Consider the following 10533-nt stretch of genomic DNA (forward strand, 5'->3'; position numbering starts at 1 on the left):
CTGGGTGCTATTTTTGGCTCATTGTTTCATTTTTCCCATGTTCAAAATACGAACCGTGGAAACATACTCCTTCTTATTCAAATAAGAAAATGATCTGTTATAATTTATTAAACAATCTTCCAAAAACAACATGTAACACATATTACCAAAGCAACTCGGTAAACCCTGTGTCGTCGAGGCCCTTAGATCAATTACATCAGTATTTAGCATTCCAATGAAAAGCTTGCAATATTCGAGTTTTCATTTTTGAAAGTGATGTCTTTCTCTAACTTTTTTAGAGAAACTCACCTGAAAAAGCCTTTTATTTGTAAAAACGGTGCTCCCACATGATGAACCTTGTTTGCGAATGCATAAATAAACTTTTAAAAAACTATTGCAATTTTTTTATCCTAAAAATGATTTATCTGTCTGCTTTTCTGGCTTTTCTTCTTAATTTTATTTATGGTGATCGACGTCAATAGGAATGATCAACATCAAATAGATTTTGCTTAGAAAAGTATACGAAGGACGAATGACGATAGTTCATAATAAGACGACCAGCTCCTTTGATACCAGACGGTTTTAGGCATCTCAAAATTGACAATTTCATAATATTGAAGAGGAGAATGACACAGCACATATCTTTAAAAGTAAGTTTCTCGAATCTTTGGTAAATTTGGTTCATTTGGAATATCTCTATCTCTCCTATTTTTCGTTCGGAACCTGACCCTGTGACAGATTTGTATGAGACAGGCAACTGCATACACTTTATTTAAAACTTTAGGCCGAAACTCTAAAGCAAGCTTTAAAAATAAATCTACTGACTTTCTACCACAACAGTTTTGGAATGTTGTTGATTTCTGGGTGCTATTTTTGGCTGATTGTTTCATTTTTCCCATGTTCAAAATACGAACCGTGGAAACATACTCTTTCTTATTCAAATAAGAAAATGATCTGTTATAATTTATTAAACAATCTTCCAAAAACAATATGTAATACATATTACCAAAGCAACTCAGTAAACCCTGTGCCGTTGAGGCCCCGAAGTTAACAATATACCATATAAATCAATTACATCAGTATTTAGCATTCCAATGAAAAGCTTGCAATATTCGAGTTTTTATTTTTGAAAGTGATGTCTTTTTCTAACTTTTCTAGAGAAACTCACCCGAAAAAGCCTTTTATTTGTAAAAACGGTGCTCCGAAATGATGAACCTTGTTTGCGAATGCATAAATAAACTATTAAAAAACTATGGCAATTTTTTTATCCCAAAATGATTCATCTGTTCTATGTTTATCAAAGACAGTCTGATCTTCTGGCTTTTCTTCTTAATTTTATTTAGGGTGATAGACGTCAATAGGAATGATCAACATCAAATTGATTTTGCTCAGAAAAGTATACAAACGAGGAATGACGATAGTATATAATAAGACGACCAGCTCCTTTGATACTAGACGGTTTTAGGCATCTCAAAATTGACAATTTCATAATATTGAAGAGGAGAATGACACAGCAAATATCTATAAAAGTAAGTTTCTCGAATCTTTGGTAATATTGGTTCATTTGGAATATCTCTATCCCTCCTATTTTTGGCCCAGCAGCGCAGCGTAGTGGGCCTTTCATCTGCACAGTGCCCGTTTGTTAGTTACGCAAAGCAATTAGGCGGTGTTCCGCGAGAGTACATATATTTTCCAGGCTAAACTCAGCGCTATAATGTAGCGGGATCGACAGGGATCGTCTGTCGGCTAGCATACAATATCTATCCTCTAGCAAAGCCGAGCAAAGCCATATGTTGATATATGGCTGAAGACCGTATCTTGTTATTGTCTGTATTTCGTATAGTCTACCACCTACATATGACATAGACTATCTTCAACTCAACGTGGAGTGTTCAACGTGATCTCTTTTTCTCTCAAAGACTGAGAAGTAAAGAGTTCAAGAAGTAAAGAGGATAAATCAAGATTTTACTGTCACTGACTGCTGCTGCCATTCATAAAGGTAAATCTCTATTGTGTGTGCTCCAGTAGTATCATAAGAATGTTGGCCTTTAGCAACAAGACACTAGCTTTCGGTCGGTCGGTCGGTCGGTCGAAATACAAAAAATCTGCAAGGTTAATTCTCAAATTAAGGGCTAGGTAGGAGGGGTAAGAATCAGGCAATTCCACTTACAAAAAATGCAGCGCAGGTCACTATCGCGGGTTGTTTGGCGTCTGCTTTGATTTTGAAAACAGCTATTCTATCTATCAGTCGGGTCGGTCGGTCGATACTTTATCTGATATTCCGATGGCGTATTGGCGGCCGCCCACGCTAAAGCTCTAAAGGAGCGGGCCAATATACCATCGGAGAGAAATAGTAGTCATCCATTGATGTGCCGACATAAGTTTAGCCCTCATTTTCGGGGCCGTGCTGAACGCTCAAAAATTGTTTTTTTGAGATCTGGCGCCTCAAAAAGACCGTCAAATCACTGTCGTTAGTTACCACGTCATGAGTATGTCGGCAAAAATTACAAACAACATGGCTGATGTAATTTTCAAAAAAATGTGTGCTGTTATGGTTGTTTTTGGTTTCTTTTGATGGATTTTTTGTAGTTTAACTGTACTTATCACTCCCTGAATATTAGTTTTAGTATCCAGTGTAATTTCTGTATGTGCACCAACCCAAAAAATGTGTTTCTACCACAGAAAAGTTGATAATCATAACTTTTGTTTTTGTTTGTTTTGATGGCTGATTTTTTCTGCACTTTCTCAAATTTTATACCATTCAAAGACCAAAGAAACTAAAGCAGGTATGTTCCTATGGGCTTAGGCTTTTATCAGTAACTTTCATGTTGTTATCTATCTTAGACCGTCCTCCAAATAGACCTTTTTTCAAAGAGGCCACCCTGTTGAATAATTATGTAGTCCAGCAGAAAAACAATGATAAAACCATGCATAATTATTACAATATGCATGATACAGTAATTATGCATGGCTCTATCATTGTTTTTATGGCTGGAGTACATAATTATTCAACAGGACGTCCTCTTTGAAAAAAGGTCTATATAACTGTTGTCCACCGGCCGCCCGACAACACCGACAACCGACAAACCGACTTCAGTGTTCCAGAACTGAAGTTTTTTGGATAAAATCTTTATTAAACTTCACAAAAGTGTTCATTGAGGGTTAGTATTCATTTTCTATAGCTTTAGTTTTTCTTTTAGTGTTATTTATAGATGCTGATTATGACTTTTCTCTTCTTTCAGGCTTTTTTGTGTACAATGTTATTTCTATTTTGTTTTTGCTTCTGTGACCAGTTTAAAGAAGGAAAAATACTTATTTGAGTATTTCTACATGCCCTCCTTGTGAAAAGAATGATAATATTTTGCATGATTCCTTCTCCAAAAAGTTTTGTATTTGAATTTATTTCGTGAAACCTTTTGAAGTTTTTTCTGACCCAAATTTTGTCGGCCATGACACCTTCCCTGTCCAAATTGCACTCGGGCCCATTTTTCTAAAAAATTACGCGGTCAGGCGAAATTCCGTAATGTATTTCTTCCAGATGTTGAAAATTTTCCCGACCTTCAGAGCTTTAGCGTGTCGGAAGAAAATTTCTACATCGGGTGCCAGATAAGTCGATACTCGAAACCAGACGATCTCAATCGAACAAAACCGATGATCGGTTCAAAAAACTGCTGCGCCAAGTTGCCATTATTTTGCTATTTTGGCGTTTCATCAAGATTTTGAAAGATCAAAACAAACGGTCCGGCAAATATCCGTTTAAAAACGAACCCGTACGGCCCTACCATCTCTTTAAAAGTGCGCTTCTTTGATTTTTATAATTATGGAGATAATTCTTTTGCTCGCATAATGAATAATGAAAACTTGGCCGCATCGAATTCTGAAGATCGCCATTACGATAAACATATCATTAAATTCCATCAGCCTTACCCCAATTTTCGGATTAGTTTGTTGTTCGATTGCGTTCGATTGGGTTACGATTGCATTCGATTCAATCACTCAAACGAAAATCTCAATCAAACGAATCAAATATTACCTAGAATTCGGTTGTTGGATTGAGATTCGATTGTGTTCGACAATTGAATTTCAATTCCGTTCGATTAAGATCGTCTGGTCGAAATGGAGAAAAAATTTTACTTGAGGTAAACTTGAAATTCACCAATTTCAGTTCTAACCAAAATTGATTCTTGCCGAAAGGAAAGATTTGCCTGGCCATTCACCAAAATTTGTGCTCAAGAAGATAAAAATTTTTGCTGACTTTAGTTGTTTGCCAAAATAAGTTCTCGCCAAAAAATGTTCCCTTAAAGGTATTACTCCAGGTCATGCCTAATGATTGTACTTTTTGTTAATAAGAATCATATTTGTTTTTCTTTTTGTACAGTTTTGGACCATCTATCATCCATATACATCAAGACTGTTATCGTACATCATATCCAGACTGATTGGTTCCACTGATTGATTGATACCCAATCTTAAGGTGAGTTTGAATTTGATTTTCTTCAGGATTTAAAAGGCTTGGTAACCTAATGACTTAAGTGAAAAATCAAGTTGTGCATTACTATTTACTGCAAAATCTTTGTGAGGTTGGGGGAAGCGTGGTAAAGAGAAGCTCATTGTTGGTTATAGTCTAGAGAAGGATTTCTTTTTTTGATTCGTAATTTTTTGTCCTTTTTGTTTAAAACTTTTAAAGGGATGACCAGATAAAATATGAAAATTGGCTAAAAGATTCTTTCCACGGTCCTTAGTAAGCCCTCCAAATATTTTTGAGAAATAATATTCCAGATTCGAGATATGACAATTAGAAATCTCAGTTTTTCGTACTTCACACGTACCTCATGTTGAAATTCTATTGTTTTCCAGCAGAAATTAAAAATTACAAACCTAAATATTTCGACTTTGAAAAACAAGTAGCCTGTAAAATTTGGAGGTTTTGCTAAGGACTATGGAAGGAATCTTTGGGCTGAATTTTATTTTTTATCTGGTTATCCCTTTAAGGTAGCTGCCCTGGAAATGAGATTTTCACTTGTATTTGTAAAACATCATGATCAGATTTCATCTCGGGTTCTTTATGTTGTGTGAAAAAATTGTGACCTATAAATGCCTGCACGCCTCAATTTTCAACAAAAAGCAAGTATCTTCCTAACGGGCGGTGGACATAATTATGAAAGTCTTCCAAAACTTGGAACAAGCTTACGCTGCACTTGAGCTTTACGATTTATGAACATGGTAGTATACTCCAGTTGAACGCGACTGTTTGGGTAATTTCGTTTTTGTTTTTATTTTTCAGGGTTCATCAAAGTCCACATCATTCAGTGTATAGCTACTCTGGTCAATCTGGATTTATATATACAAAGCTAACTTGGATTTACACAGTTAACTCTGATTTAAAGGATTCCCCTCGATTCACTTGGCTCACCAGAATACACTTGGAATACTTTGTTATACTCAGTTTATTTGGTTTTACACGGCTCAATTGATACTACTCGGCTCACTTGATATTACTCGGCTCACTTGATATTACTCGGCTCACTTGATACTACTCGGCTAGCTTGATATTACTCGGCTAGCTTGATATTACTCAGCTAACTTGACACTACTCAGCTAACTTGATATTACTCGGCTAACTTGATAGTACTCGACTCACTTGATTCAATTAACTTGTGTTTCATTTGGGTAACTCAGATTTCCGAGGCTAACCCGGAATTTATGATTTTTTTTGACATTTCATTGCCACTTACTTGCTCAGCTTTTTTAATTTGTTAAAAAACAATAGGCTATTAAAATAAATATACATTATATTTGAGACTGACGTATTTATCATTTTTTTACATTCCCCTTTTCAAAACATGATACCAATCGAAGCATCCCGTAGTTCAATCGGCAACTTTAACGGGACAAGGCAATATGATCTCCGCTCAATTTATCGTCATTTAGTAGTCAACTCTTCTATTTCAAGCAAAACTTCAAAACTTTCTTTGTCTGTGGTCATGGTAGAACTCTCCATATCAGACAACTTGTGAAATAGTGACGGGAGATTTTTTTACTATCTTTACAAAGTGATAATCAATTTTGCAAACGAAGGGTACAATTTTCCCTTCAAAAAAAGGGGGTGGGGTGAAATAGTGAAGGGACATTTTTTTAGTACCATTAAAAAGTGACAATGTCTAGATATATTTCATGTTAAAAACTGCTATTGATATTTACATATTCAGGAACTCTTACTCCTTACACAGCCCCTTGGGAATGCAAATTGGGTCGTCCAGTTGTTTGATCATCGATCCCTACAATGTGAAAAAAAAACAGTAGTCTCCCGGTTATTCGAAGCTCCAAGGGGGATAAGAATTTACTTCGAATAACTGAAAAATTCGTTTTAAGATTAATCAATCAATTCGTTTTAATCAATCTACTGTAAGTCATAAGATAAAACAAAAGCGGAAATTATAGAAAAATCATAATTTTGCGCAAGTATCCTTGTAATTTGTCTCTATTACAGATTTTTTTAGCTGGGCCTTCACGCCCTTGGGCGCCTTGTTCGTTTTGAAACCTGACCTTGTGACAGATTTGTATGGGAAAGGCAATTGCATACACTTTATTTAAAACTTTTGGCTGAAACTCTGAAGCAAGCTTTGAAAATTAAAGTACTGACTTTCTACCACAACAGTTTTGGAATGTTGTTGATTTCTGGGTGCTATTTTTGGCTGATTGTTTCATTTTTCCCATGTTCAAAATACGAACCGTGGAAACATACTCTTTCTTATTCAAATAAGAAAATGATCTGTTATAATTTATTAAACAATCTTCCTAAAACAATATGTAACACATATTACCAAAGCAACTCGATAAACCCTGTGTCGATGAGGCCCTAAAGTTAACAATATACCATATAAATCAATTACATCAGTATTTAGCATTCCAATGAAAAGCTTGCAATATTCGAGTTTTTATTTTTGAAAGTGATGTCTTTTTCTAACTTTTCTAGAGAAACTCACCCGAAAAAGCCTTTTATTTCTAAAAATGGTGCTCCCACATGATGAACCTTGTTTGCGAATGAATAAATAAACTCTTAAAAACTATGGCAATTTATTTATCCTAAAATGATTTATCTGTTCTACGTTTATCAAAGACAGTCTGCTTTTCTGGCTTTTCATCTAAATTTTATTTAGGGTGATAAACGTCAATAGGAATGATCAACATCAAATAGATTTTGCTCAGAAAAGTATACGAACGAGGAATGACGATAGTTCATGATAAGACGACCAGCTCTTTTGATACCAGACGGTTTTAGGCATCTCAAACTTGACAATTTTATAATATTGAAGAGGAGAATGACACGGCACATATCTAAAAAAGTAAGTTTCTCGAATCTTTGGTAATTTTGGTTCATTTGGAATATCTCTATCTCTCCTATTTTTCGTTCGGAACCTGATGCTGTGACAGATTTGTATGAGAAAGGCAACTGCATACACTTTATTTAAAACTTTTGGCTGAAACTCTAAAGCAAGCTTTGAAAATAAATCTACTGACTTTCTACCACAACAGTTTTGGAATGTTGTTGATTTCTGGGTGCTATTTTTGGCTCATTGTTTCATTTTTCCCATGTTCAAAATACGAACCGTGGAAACATACTCTTTCTTATTCAAATAAGAAAATGATCTGTTATAATTTATTAAACAATCTTCCAAAAACAACATGTAACACATATTACCAAAGCAACTCAGTAAATCCTGTGTCGTTGAGGCTTTGAAGTTAACAATATACCATATAAATCAATTACATCAGTATTTAGCATTCCAATGAAAAGCTTGCAATATTCGAGTTTTCATTTTTGAAAGTGATGTCTTTCTCTAACTTTTTTAGAGAAACTCACCTGAAAAAGCCTTTTATTTGTAAAAACGGTGCTCCCACATGATGAACCTTGTTTGCGAATGCATAAATAAACTTTTAAAAAACTATTGCAATTTTTTTATCCTAAAAATGATTTATCTGTCTGCTTTTCTGGCTTTTCTTCTTAATTTTATTTATGGTGATCGACGTCAATAGGAATGATCAACATCAAATAGATTTTGCTTAGAAAAGTATACGAAGGACGAATGACGATAGTTCATAATAAGACGACCAGCTCCTTTGATACCAGACGGTTTTAGGCATCTCAAAATTGACAATTTCATAATATTGAAGAGGAGAATGACACAGCACATATCTTTAAAAGTAAGTTTCTCGAATCTTTGGTAAATTTGGTTCATTTGGAATATCTCTATCTCTCCTATTTTCGTTCTGAACCTGACCCTGTGACAGATTTGTATGAGACAGGCAACTGCATACACTTTATTTAAAACTTTAGGCCGAAACTCTAAAGCAAGCTTTAAAAATAAATCTACTGACTTTCTACCACAACAGTTTTGGAATGTTGTTGATTTCTGGGTGCTATTTTTGGCTGATTGTTTCATTTTTCCCATGTTCAAAATACGAACCGTGGAAACATACTCTTTCTTATTCAAATAAGAAAATGATCTGTTATAATTTATTAAACAATCTTCCAAAAACAATATGTAATACATATTACCAAAGCAACTCAGTAAACCCTGTGCCGTTGAGGCCCCGAAGTTAACAATATACCATATAAATCAATTACATCAGTATTTAGCATTCCAATGAAAAGCTTGCAATATTCGAGTTTTTATTTTTGAAAGTGATGTCTTTTTCTAACTTTTCTAGAGAAACTCACCCGAAAAAGCCTTTTATTTCTAAAAATGGTGCTCCCACATGATGAACCTTGTTTGCGAATGCATAAATAAACTCTTAAAAAACTATTGCAATTTTTTTATCCTAAAATGATTTATCTGTTCTATGTTTATCAAAGACAGTCTGCTTTTCTGGCTTTTCATCTTAATTTTATTTAGGGTGATAAACGTCAATAGGAATGATCAACATCAAATAGATTTTGCTCTGAAAAGTATACAAACAAGGAATGACGATAGTTCATAATAAGACGACCAGCTCCTTTGATACCAGACGGTTTTAGGCATCTCAAAATTGACAATTTCATAATATTGAAGAGGAGAATGACACAGCACATATCTATAAAAGTAAGTTTCTCGAATCTTTGGTAATTTTGGTTCATTTGGAATATCTCTATCTCTCCTATTTTTCGTTCGGAACCTGACCCTGTGACAGATTTGTATGAGAAAGGCAACTGCATACACTTTATTTAAAACTTTAGGCCGAATCTCTAAAGCAAGCTTTAAAAATAAATCTACTGACTTTGTACCACAACAGTTTTGGAATGTTGTTGATTTCTGGGTGCTATTTTTGGCTGATTGTTTCATTTTTCCCATGTTCAAAATACGAACTGTGGAAAAAATACTCTTTCTTATTCAAATAAGAAAATGATCCGTTATAATTTATTAAACAATCTTCCAAAAACAATATGTAACACATATTACCAAAGCAACTCGGTAAACCCTGTGTCGTTGAGGCCCTGAAGTTAACAATATACCATATAAATCAATTACATCAGTATTTAGCATTCCAATGAAAAGCTTGCAATATTCGAGTTTTCATTTTTGAAAGTGATGTCTTTTTCTAACTTTTCTAGAGAAACTCACCTGAAAAAGCCTTTCATTTGTAAAAACGGTGCTTCCACATGATGAACCTTGTTTGCGAATGCATAAATAAACTTTTAAAAAACTATGGCAATTTTTTTATCCTAAAAATGATTTATCTGTCTGCTTTTCTGGCTTTTCTTCAAACACAGTCAGCTTTTCCGGCTTTTCTTCTTAATTTTATTTAGGGTGATAGACGTCAATAGGAATGATCAACATCAAATAGATTTTGCTCAGAAAAGTATACAAACAAGGAATGACGATACTTTATAATAAGACGACAAGATCCTTTGATACCAGACTATTTTAAGCATTTCAAATTTGACAATTTCATAATCTTGAAGAGGAGAATGACACAGCACATATCTATAAAAGTAAGTTTCTCGAATCTTTGATAGTTTTGGTTCATTTGGAACATCTCTATCTCTCCCATTTTTTGTTCGGAACCTGACCCTGTGACAGATTTGTATGAGAAAGACATTGCATACACTTTATTTAAAAACTATTGGCAGAAACTCTAAAGCAAGCTTTGAAAACGAAACTACCATACTGACTTTTTTACACAACAATTTTCGAATGCTGTTGATTTCTGGGTGCTATTTTTGGCTGATTGTTTCATGTTTCCCATGTTAGAAATACGAACCATGGAAACTTACTATTTCTTATTCGAATAAGAAAATAATCTGTTATGATTTATTAAACAATCTTCCAAAAACAATATGTAACACATATTACCAAAGCAACTCAGATGAACCTTGTTTGCGAACATTTAAATGAATTCTGGAAAAACTATGTTGCTAATTCTATGTAGGTTTATTTTGTGAATTTGATTTTGAATTTTAACTGAAGTAAATAAGTAAAGTATAGCCCAATTTTTAAGAGAGCATTTCAAAGAGCAGAAAAAGATGGAATATTCCATCAGAAAATGCAATTTTGATTGAATCACATTTTTCTC

General features: G+C 34.2%; 1 protein-coding gene and 1 long non-coding RNA gene across 2 annotated transcripts in view; both read left to right on the forward strand.

Annotated features, from left to right (window-relative positions):
- The first annotated feature begins 4219 nt into the window (after positions 1-4219).
- Positions 4220-5772, forward strand: LOC136803326 (uncharacterized). Its single transcript, XR_010846134.1, has 2 exons — positions 4220-4453; positions 5264-5772. It is a non-coding gene; the product is annotated as an uncharacterized lncRNA (long non-coding RNA).
- Positions 5773-9933: 4161 nt separating this feature from the next.
- LOC136803299 (talin-1-like) overlaps positions 9934-10533 on the forward strand; it is an 85457-nt gene continuing 84857 nt past the window's right edge. The window contains exon 1 of the mRNA XM_067060018.1: positions 9934-9952. The gene's annotated coding sequence lies outside the window, so the exon portion shown is untranslated. The remainder of the gene's footprint in view (positions 9953-10533) is intronic.

Source organism: Clytia hemisphaerica, unplaced genomic scaffold, assembly GCF_902728285.1.
Source record: "Clytia hemisphaerica strain Z4C2 unplaced genomic scaffold, Clytia hemisphaerica genome assembly, whole genome shotgun sequence".
NCBI classification, from domain to species: domain Eukaryota; kingdom Metazoa; phylum Cnidaria; class Hydrozoa; order Leptothecata; family Clytiidae; genus Clytia; species Clytia hemisphaerica.